The 9227-nt window shown below is 43.1% G+C and overlaps 1 long non-coding RNA gene across 1 annotated transcript; it reads right to left on the bottom strand.

Annotated features, from left to right (window-relative positions):
* Positions 1-7116: 7116 nt before the first annotated feature.
* LOC131238642 (uncharacterized) lies at positions 7117-8958 on the bottom strand. Its single transcript, XR_009168003.1, has 3 exons — positions 8137-8958; positions 7575-7649; positions 7117-7409 (listed from the first exon to the last, which is right to left on the bottom strand). It is a non-coding gene; the product is annotated as an uncharacterized LOC131238642 (long non-coding RNA).
* Between the last annotated feature and the right edge of the window lie 269 nt (positions 8959-9227).

The raw sequence follows: 9227 nt of genomic DNA, 5'->3' as shown, positions 1-9227 counted from the left end.
TAAGTGTTATTCAATTGTATTTGTTTCCGATATATGTGATACTATGATTTTTCCTCCCTTCCCTTATGAGTTATGTCTAGTTGCGATGATTAGTAAATTTTGAGGATGAAAATTTATTAGGAGGGGAGAGCTGTAAGACCCATATCCTAAACCGTACCGTTCCTTAGACTCCCATGGTCCACCCTTTCGAATTTCGACGACCCGCGATTTGTAATCGGCATTTGCGCGTGACCCAGAGTGCACCCTGTCATTCCGAGTCGACTTGACCCGAGACTCATACCCTTGCGACCGTGCGGTCACCATGGTTCCAATGTCGCGTCTCGCGCGGTGATGCGATATCCAGGTTAGGACTTGTGGGCCTGCATTTATTTTGAGAAAAACGCCGCGTAAGAGAATCTCTATAAAATGTCAAATTAATCTCATCAATCAATCAAAGTACACAACCCATCAAGTCAAGTAGTTTATCCCATCCCCAAGTTCACAACCCATCCCCAAATTCAACTCTCTCTCCACCCATCCCTTCCTTACACCCATCACCCATTACTCCACCCATCATCCATCACTCCTTTCTCTCATTTCTCACTCTCCCAAGCAACTCCCAAGCAGAGGAAACGTCCAAGCTCTCCATGAGAAGAGTCATGTGTGGCCCACTCCCTACCACGCTCTCCCATCTCCACCCTTGGATCGTCATTTCCACCATTGAAGGAGCACTTTTGAAGCATTGGAAGGCTAGGGAGGAAGAAGAAGGATAGGTGGGTGATCCACCGTTGATTTTCAATTTGATGGCCCACTTATGATGGGACCCACTTTGATGTATGTGTTGTAATCTAAGAGGGGCCCATAGTGGCAGGGTCCCTGAACTACACTGTCTCTCTCTCTCTCTCCTTTTTCCTTGTATGGTGATGATGATGATGAGGCGTGTGGCCCACCTGGTGTGTGTGTATGGCCCACATGACGTATATGTTTTACCCACTTCGCTGGGCCCATCGTGATGTACGTGGTACGGAGCCCACCATGATGTATGTGCTTTCCGCACTGTCCAAATAGTTTAGACAGTGGGACCTACTTGATGTCTAGGTCCATCCAAATCATCCAGCCGAACTGGACATGGGACCTACCTGGATGGATGTATCCACACCACCCACATGGACAGTGGGACCCACCCTTCACGTAGGGCCTTCCGTGATGAGGAATGAATTGGCTGGAGTACCTCACACCAGCACAACTGCTGACTGAAGTCAGCAATGGGTCCCATCACGAGGTCGTGTTATATCCAATCGTTCGTCTGTTTGAACGCATGGGGCCCACCCCACACATGTGGGCTGGTGGGACCCCACCCTGATGTATCTGTTTTGCATCAGCACCATCCATTGGGATGGTGCTGCGAGGTCAACATGATGTGTGTGTTTTAAATACACACCGTCCATTTGATTAGGGTGTGGGCCCACCCCGCACGTGTGACACATGTGGGCGGGTGGGACCCACCTTGATGTATTTATTTTAAATCCACACCGTCCGCTGGATTAGGATGGTGGGATGCTAGTCGTGATGTATCTGATAATCCAAACCATCCATCTGATGGTACCCCACCATGATGTATCTGTTAAATCCCAGCCATCCATCTTTTGGATGGTGGGTCAGCAGCCACCCTGCATTGATGTCACAAGTTCTGTGGGTCCCTCTGATGTATGTGTTACATCCAAACCATCCATCCATTTCTCGAGATCGTCTTAAGGCTTGAGACTAAAAATAAGATAGATCTATTTATCAAGTGGACCACACCACAAAATGGAGAGGATTGAATGTCACCATTGAAACCCTTTTGGGGTCACGGGAGTTTGGATCAATATGAAATTTGTTTCCACTTAAATCCAGGTCTTTGTGACCTTATGAACAGATTAGATGGAAAATAAATGTTTTGGTGGGCCTTGTGAATTTTTAATGGTGAAAATCATTATCTCCACTGCCATTTGTGGTATGGTCCAGATGACCTTCCGATATGATTCATTTTTTTTTTAGGAATACTCTAAAATGATCTCTATAAAAAAAAAAAAAAAAAAAAAAGATTATGGTGTAGATAGTTCACCTAGAATGGTGGGCCCCACTTGATGTATATGAGGCCCATTGGTGCGGCCCGTTGATGCGGCCCACTTGATGTTTATGAGGCCCATTGGTGCGGCCCGTTGATGCCTACTTGACGATTATGAGGCCCATTGGTACAGCCCGTTGATGCAGCCCACTTGATGTTTATGAGGCCCATTGGTGCGGCCCATGTGATGCAGCCCACCGATGTATATGAGGCCCATGTGATGCAGCCTACTTGATGCATATAAGGCCCATGTGAGGCGACCCATTGTAATGTATTTGAGGCCCGAGTATGAGGCCCATTGTGGTGTATTTATGGCCCATTTAGCGAGGCCCATTGTGGCATATTTATGGCCCATTTGGCAAGGCCCATTATAGTGTATTTGTGACCCATTTGGCGAGGCCCATTGTGGTATATGTATGGCCCATTTGGCGAGGCCCATTACGATGCATATATGGCCCATATGTGAGGCCCATGGTGATGTACATTAGGCCATTGTATGAGGCCATGGGCCCACTATACGTTTGGCTCTATGTGGCCCACTCCTTAGGAGCAATGTTGGTTAAATGTCCACATTGATGAGCGATGATAGTTAAATGTCCACATTGTGACCTTCCCTTAAGCCTTTGTTATGCCCATTCTCATTATTCTGGGTCAACCCAAATCATTGGGCCCCATTGATGTTGCATGGTTCATCATCGTCATAGACAGATGGCTCCATGTTATCGGATTTGGCATATCCATGGCCGAGGGTCGATCCTTATATTATGGTTTAGATCGGCTATTCATCTACGAACCCCGCCTTATTTATAGGCCGATTATCGAGGCGGAATATCGAAGTCGATTATCGATGCCGATTATCGGTGTCGGTTATCAATACCGATTATGAGTATGTGACAGCATAGCATTATGATATATGCCCATACGCATCATCTGTATGTTTGTTATGAGATGTGGTCGACCATTGCATATGCCATAGGGCGGATTATTATGGGACTTCCTAATAGGAGTTGCCCACATGAGTGCACGGTACACACAGGATTGCTGTGTGACTGGATGGTACGACTCATGCATCTCACATTTTGTGATATGACCACCATACGCCCTAGCGACATCAGGACCGTGGCCTCCACAGGCATGTCATGGATGATCAGATGGGATACCAAAAATGTTTAGTTTAGCATACAGGCCCCATAAATATCCCTGGGTGAAAATCCATAAACCTCCGTGGCCAGCAAATGCTCCAATGTCTAGACCGAGTGGATATACATGAGCGCATGAGGGCTGTATACCAGTAGGCCGCATCTCCCACTGTGTCGTGGTCAGTTGGAAAGGGGTGTGACCTTACCCGCTCGAGTGAGGGGGCAATATGTAGGTTGAGTTTGACCAGCTTGAGGAATAGGTCCTCTATCGACAAGCCGGGTCCGATATTAGTAGGTGGATAGTGAGGTCTCTTCTACTTACCCAGTTGTACGCTCAGATAGGGGCGGCAAGCTGGCGTAGAGTGTAATAGACCCCTGTGATGATCCCAGAGATGTACGGTACTGATATGTAGACTTATTGAGCAAGAGTTGCATACTCAGCATTATACTCATTTATTCATTCATTCATTCACTATCCATTCGGGCTGGTGGTGCACAACTAATTGTTATGTGTACCTTCGTAATGACCAGGATTTCGGTTGGGGCGCGTGACCAACCTGAGATCATGAGTTTACCACATTGAGTCTATCTATCCAAATTTAAGCGTGGGACTGGTTTGGATAGAAGTCCCTTGTGATGGACCCCATAGCCTGTGATACTACGTACTATCATCCCGATTTCACACTCCAGCTTAGCCATTTCATCGCACTGCATATTGCATTACATCCACGGCATATAGTATTCTGGGTTGCTATGTTTCTGCATTTATATGGCCCAGATGAGATTGACGGCATTCGTGGACTCATTAGGATTTGTATATTGCATTGCATTCTCAGTATATGATATTTGGCTTAATATGTCTCCGCATTACATAGCTAATCTACATTGCTTCCTCAGTATATGATATTGGCTTATTATATTTTTGTATCGCATAGCCTAGATAAGGCTGATGATATTTATGGACTTACCAGCATGTTTCTACATTGCTCTGATATTGTATACTTGGCACTTACCTTATGCACACACTTACACCACCCTCTAAGCTTTTTATAAGCTTATGCACGAGAGATGCATACAGGTGGCGTTAGGTTGCAGCAGCATTGAGCTTGGAGCATGCAACTGTCTTATGGAGCTTTACATTTTGTTTTATGTATTTCCCTTTCAGCATTGTATTCAACTGTTTATATTAGTGGATATATAATAATGTTGCCTTTGTGATTTGGGTATACTTGTGATTATGCTCTTATGAGATAAACGTACATTGGAAAATCCTCCTTATAGGATCCCAAGATCGGAATCTGGCATATGCGCGCTGGAAGCCGAGAATAGGGTACTATGGAGGTTGTCTGCACCGGATTCGATAATTGAAAATTTTGGTTTCCGAGTTTGGGGCGTGACAGGTGCCACGTATGGAGGTTGCTTCGCCGCTCGATTGAGAGAGAGCTCTCATTCTCCCAAGCAGAACAGAGTGAGAGAAAGAGAGAGGGAGGGCCGCGGTGGGTAGTTGTTAGAGTTGCAGAGAGAGAGAGAGAGAGAGAGAGAGAGAGAGAGAGAGAGAGTCGGGGTCGTAGAGTTGCAGAGAGAGAAGATAGAGTCAGCGTCGTGGAGTTGAAGAGAGAGACGATAGAGTCAGGGCGAGTAAAAGGAGAGAGCCGTGGAGTTGAAGAGAGAGAGAGAGAGAGAGAGAGAGTCAGGGGTAGGTAGAAGGAGAAAGTTAGGCGCTGGGGATGAAATGAGAAGGTAGGGTTTTTTTTTGTATATATACTAAAAATCCGTCGGCGCCCTATTTTACATAGCACCGCTGAAAGAAGCAACCATAGTGCCGGTTTTACTCGTTTTTGTTGTAGTGTCCATTTTCTGGAGAGCAGTTGCAGGAGGCTATCAATGGGCCCATGGGTGTGTGTTAGCAATGGAAATCCATGTGCTAATTACCCGACACATTCAACCCAAGAAAATCAAATCTGAACATGAAATTTTCATGGCTGACTAGCAATATATCCAAGCTAAGAAAATCAAATTTAGATAAATTTTTATCTGATTAAAAGAATTTTTCCACTGATTACCCGAGTAACAGTTTAGTGAAGTTACCCTTACTGTGTGGGGCGCCCCACCTTAATTTGCAGCTTATTTAAGGACATTATCCCAAAACTTAAAAGATCTAAATCTCTGGTATTTGAAACCTGTTTTTTTAACCAACTGGTAAATATATCAGCTATCCATGCATTCATAACCATATGTTTCTAGTGCATGTTTTTATCATGACCAAATGCACCTGCCTCAATGCTTTCGAGGGTGTACTGCAAAAAATAATTCAAGTAGGAATTTATCCATATCCCACCTATGTCAATAGCACCATACATGTTCTAAAGTGAAATGCCCAAAAAAACCAGCCCATACCTGAGTACTGAAGACCCAACACAACTTTCTGGACACCAAAACCCACCAACCTACAGTGTTTTTAATATCAGCACCGACTTCCAATTTCTTAAGTTCCTTTCTACATGTTCCAACCTTTCGCTTCTCAGATTGCGCCCTACAGACACGATGAAACAAGGAGAGAGAGAGAGAGAGAGAGAGAGAGAGAGAGAGAAGCATACCTACCTACTAAGACCCAGAGTGCTAATTGGCTCTTGGAGAAGGGAAGCTACTGTTGCAGCTATTGTTGGTGCTTCTTCCTCTTGCGGGCCTTCTCAAGCTACGGCTTCTAGAAATCTTCTGTACACCCTTCCGTGGATTGGGTGATCCAAAATAGGATGATTTGGACCTAAGAGAGAGAGAGAGAGAGAGGCATACCTACTTGCTAAGACCCAGAGTGCTAATTGGCTCTTGGAGAAGGGGAGTTGCTGTTGCAGCTATTGTTGGTGCTTCTTCCTCTTGCGGGCCTTCTCGAGCTACGGCTTCTAGAAATTTTCCGTACACCCTTTCCGTGGATTAGTTGATCCAGAATAGAATGAGTTGGACCTGAGAGAGAGAGGTGTGTTCTGGCGAGGAGGAAAACTGGCCTTTACCGGCAGTCAAAACTGTCCGTAAAGGCCCAGAAAACCACCAGTAAAGGCTTTGCCGGTGATTAAGTAAGCGCCGGTAAAGGTGGCATCAATAAAGGCTTCACCAGCGGTCAGAGACCTTTACTGGTAGTTGTGCTAGATGCCCCTACATTGTCAATGTTTGCTGCACTTGTAGAAAATATGGTCAAAAGCTACGGATAAAATCCGTAGCTAAATATGACTACGGTAATAACCATTGATACCGAGACGTAGCTTTTTAAATGATATGGCTAGAACTTATGGCTTCCAATAATTCGTTGCCATAGAGAAAAGCTTTCTCATCAAAGGTTAAAAAGAAAAAGAAAAAAAAGAAAGAAATCTTATTATACAAGTGAAGAATTCAACTGCTGCAAGGGAATGGAAACAAACATGTTGTTTGGGAGATTCTTCAGCAACTGGCAGTCAGATACATGAATTTTCACCTGTTTTTAGGCCTGTTTATGTTTGTGGTGGCTCCCACCTGATGAATGGCTTAGATCTCAGTCACATATGTCACATTTGCATGTGTTTTGCACAACCACCTCTTCAAAAAAAAATAGCTTAAAAACCAATATAAAGAGGAACTTACACTACTTCCTAATTATTCTAAGCCCTTTTCATGTTGGACACAACTCCTAAAGCCCAACGGATGAAGAGTTATAATCAAACTAAAACTTACTATTTATAGTAAAAACGGATTTAAAATAGGGAAACGACCGTCAATCCGGAGGTATTTTGTAAATCTGGCTTGCGCAACCCTGCATAGCGGGGTTGGTTGGCTAAAGTAGCTCATTCTACCCCAAATTCATATATTTTACGCCCAATAACTCATTCCGGATTGTGAGATACGCCCGATCAAAGGTCCGACGGTGCGGATCACTTCTATCGATGACCGGGCCTTTTCTGATCCATCTTGGCCATGAAACTATCCGCGGCCCGCTCTACATCATGTTGGCAAAGCCCTTATTGATGTTGAAGAAGCTGATGATCAGATTGGTGAAGAGTGACCAGATCGGGAGTGCAATAAACACAGAAAAAATAGTCAGTTCCATTGCTAAGATCACCCCAATTTGGTCTTTCTAAGGCCAGATGACAGTTGTTAAAATGATCAGCTTGACGATCCAATCTTGTTCCATTTGGCTGAGAGGATTATCAATGCTACAACCAAATAATGCAAATTATTCGTGAAAACTGAGCATAAATGTGGCCATGATGTTGGCAATGCCCTTATGTATGTATGGCTAGTTATTGACATGGGAGCTGAAATGCTAATAAGATTTGGCATAGCTGGATAAAGTTGTGAAAGAAATGGATTATTTTTACCTGCCATGTAATTGGAGGTCCTCCCAATGACCCTGTCTTTTCATGATCTTAACCTTTGCAAGCTGTGCTATGTTCCTGTATAGTAATCAAACCATTCAAATTAATTATATGAACTGAAGAAAAATTAGAAAGACAATAGCTCTACTTTCAGGTATCCAATAGGGAAAAAAAAAAAATCAACCTCACCAATTTTGAAAAAGATGAAGCAGCAGAAAGTGGAATTTCTTAAATAGTAATATCTAGAATTCTAGCATATGTTTAGTACTGTAAAATGAAAAAAAAAAAATGCCAATAGAATAAGACTAACAATTTCGTTTATTGAGTTACCTTGAAGAAGGATGAAAAAGAGAAGCACAAAACCATCCTTGTGTACATCCAAGCATAGCATAGGTACTCTGATTCAAGAAAATAGTTATTGGTTTTTTTCATTATGGATTGCTAAAACGTGGGCCATGCAGCAAGAAACAGTCGTGTACTGTGCAGGATATAATTCCTCTATTCTGCATTGGGGGCATGAGCAAGGATCGAACGCACAAGGGGATATAACAGAGCAGAGGCTTACCTAGTTGATCTTTTCATTCGAAGGATCATGAATCCAATGTTCTCTCCAAACAATCGAAGGCGATACAAGATGTTCCGTCTTCCATCCTGATGACTGCAGCTACAAAGAAGCAAAACCACTCAAACACATCCGGTTTAGAAACAGCATAAGCAACCTCAACAGTCTATACATAAATGACATTTCTATTGGGAATCTAGACACATTCAAATGTAGAAACAATGCATTCTTGCATCCACCATCTACAGTCACCACAACCCAGATGCTGCCCATGTTCCAACATAGCACATTGTAAGAGATCCGGGCTGTCCATCACACGTTTTCTTCTTTCTTTGGGATTTCAGACGTTTCATCATCTTCCGTAAAGGCAATTCAGCCCCCTCTGAGATTTCAATTAGATCATAGGATCCGAATAGAAAACTGTAGGATTTAAACAACATTGAGCAAAACATTCTGCTCATAAGTTAATTTACATATCCAAATAGTGCTAAATTAAGCTACTAGGAAATCTCACACATCTGTAGGTTATGGTATCAACATTTGAATCTCACTAGCAGATGGTTTCTATAGACACAGCTAATAAAAGAGCCAAAGACCAACTAAAACAGAAATCATATCAGATGCATACGGAGCAATCAAAACCAAATTGTGTATATAAAGGAATAGTAATACCACAAACCTGACTTGCAGTTCCTTTTTTCTTCATGCCGAGTAGTAGTTCATGCCTATCACCATAAGGTAGAAAATGGGTCAACCTATGCAACTACTTTATAGACTCGAAACAAGACCAATATGGCTTACATGAAAAAATCTCACTGATTGAAGAACCTCAACATCGATCTTGGAACCCTCATGTTGAACCAATGCTTTACTTTTTGTACCCTGTTCAAATGAAGAGAGTGCTTCAAGAGTACGTGGGTGTGTTGAGGTGTGAATGCATGTGTATAATAAAAAAGAAAAAGAAAAATAAGAAGAAGAGTAAAGAGTAGATTAAGATGATTCCACCCCCTAGCTTAATGGTACACATTCGCATAAGAGGTGGTGTGCTTTGAAAGTGATACACGCACTGATTTTTGTGGTATTACTATTCTAAA

The sequence above is a fragment of the Magnolia sinica genome, chromosome 3 (assembly GCF_029962835.1).
Source record: "Magnolia sinica isolate HGM2019 chromosome 3, MsV1, whole genome shotgun sequence".
NCBI classification, from domain to species: Eukaryota; Viridiplantae; Streptophyta; class Magnoliopsida; order Magnoliales; family Magnoliaceae; genus Magnolia; species Magnolia sinica.
This window is presented reverse-complemented; position numbering and strand designations above follow the sequence as displayed.